Raw genomic sequence first — 2,097 nt, 5'->3', positions numbered from 1 at the left:
CAGCTGCAGGGCAAGGCGGGATGGCGCGGCCTCCCCTGGGCTGCCGGCAAAGCCCAGTGAGAGCTGAGGAAAAACTTAAAATGGGCCATAGCCTGAAGATATTTTACTCTCCCTGGCTGACAGCCCCGGTCTGGAGACCAGCCAGGGAGGATGAGAATGGGGCCCTGGGGGTCCGAAGATATTAACAAAATAAATAACTCCGGCCACAGCACCCCCTTCCTCTCCCTGCAGCGCATTCCGCGGCGGGGCCGGCAGCACCCCTCCTGTCCCCCCCCTCCTGAGGTAAATCAGACACACCGTGTCTGCTTCGTATTATTAGATGAGGGAAATGAAAAAGAACAATGTAAACGCTCTTACAATTGCTGCGGAAACTGGGTATAACCAGGTTATTCAAAGGGAAAAACCGAAGCCGTTGGTATATGCCAAGTTTGCCTTCACATCTGTTAATGGAAGGGGATGATTCTGGAAAAGAGAAGTCGTGGTTTAGGGCCTGGTTCAGGAAAGCCTGTAAATGTACTTCACAAAAACAGGCTTAGATCTGTCCCTTTTCAGGGAAGCCCTCACATGTGCTGGTGCTCAGGCAAATGAAAGATGTGTTTCAGAGCGGAGGTGTGGGAGGAGAGGCGGGCTCCCTGGCAGGCGGGTGCTGGGCAGGACCGTGCTGCGGCGCCATGAGGGCACCTCAGCCGGGAAATCACTGCTGTGGGTGTCAGTGCCGAGCTGCTGTCAGCCAGCCAGCGTTACACAGTAAGGAGAAATGAGTGGTGATTTAAAAGCTATTCAAAGAAGAGAGAATGTCACTGTTGTTGCTATTATTACATTACAATTGTATTGTTTTATTATTATGCTATTGCATTACTCCTCTGTCATCTACAACATCACGTTTCTGAGTTCAGCACTGTCATTTTAACATCAAATAGTTGTTTACCTCAGAAAAATCTTTATTGTAGTTTAGCATGCAGACACGCTTAAACTTAAAAGACAAATTTTGTTCGGCTCTGCTTGCTCAAGTGAACGCAAGTTCGTGGCATATTTTATAGACCCATCACCCGCTTCTATAAGAAACTAAAAAATCAAAATTGTTAGCTCAAACTGGTATGTTCAGGTTTCTCGGTTGTAATTTAAAAATATAATCCCATAAGAAACACAGTGTTGTTGTTGCCCATTATTTTATTGTGAGCTTTAAAATATTCAGTAGGGGGTTTTGGGGCAGGTTTGGTTTTGGTTTTTTTTGAACACTCCGTCACCTGTATCTGTCATATATGAAAATTTTGGCTTCATTTGTATAAGGTGATTTTTCTGTGCCTGAAATCTCAACACATCAGCTCTAGAGGTAAAATATCTTCTTAATTCTGTCAGTTAAAAAGAAGCCAATGCTTCCTATGATTACAAATAAATAAATAAGTAAATAATCCAGTACCTGAGATTTCCTGTTTGGAAGCTGGCTTAATTTTTACTGTTTGGAATTGTCAATACTGAAAATAACAAAGCAGAGGATTAAAGCATGTTCTGTGACTGCTCAAATACTCTCAAGATATTTAGGTTTTCTAAGTTGTCTTTTAATTTTACACAATAAGCTATTTTTATGTAAAGAGTACTTTCAGTTGTGTAGATGTTTTTCTAATAGGTTTTTTTTGTAAATTTCCTTTGTAAGTAGAATAATAAATATATGAATAAATGAATACTCAGTAACTGGAAAACCTTTCACACTTTCTCTGGAACAGAACAAAATGGTTTAAATAACAGACTATAAAAAGTAGTCTTTAATATGTTACTGAACTGTTAAAGCTCTAAATTTTAAGATGCAAGGCCATTATCAAATTATGACACAATCCTGCTTCCTAACTTCTTTAAATGTGTATATTTTATAAGTAAGCTTGCATACGTATATGGCATTTGGAAGCATTTGGACAAAGTGTATTAATTTCATCTTTCGTGAGCTTTTGTACATCTTGTCTTGCAGAGTACTTAGGGAGCATGAGTATTTTCGAAGATATCTGTGACATCTGTTCTTAATGTTCTAACATCTTTCTTCCATGTATGTTTGATAGACAACATACTTTTGGCAGTCTTTGTTATTAGAATTGCCAAAATGTT

This window comes from Pterocles gutturalis, unplaced genomic scaffold (genome assembly GCF_000699245.1).
Source record: "Pterocles gutturalis isolate BGI_N339 unplaced genomic scaffold, ASM69924v1 scaffold28140, whole genome shotgun sequence".
In the NCBI taxonomy this organism is placed as follows: Eukaryota; Metazoa; Chordata; class Aves; order Pterocliformes; family Pteroclidae; genus Pterocles; species Pterocles gutturalis.
Note: the sequence above shows the minus strand (reverse complement) of the source record.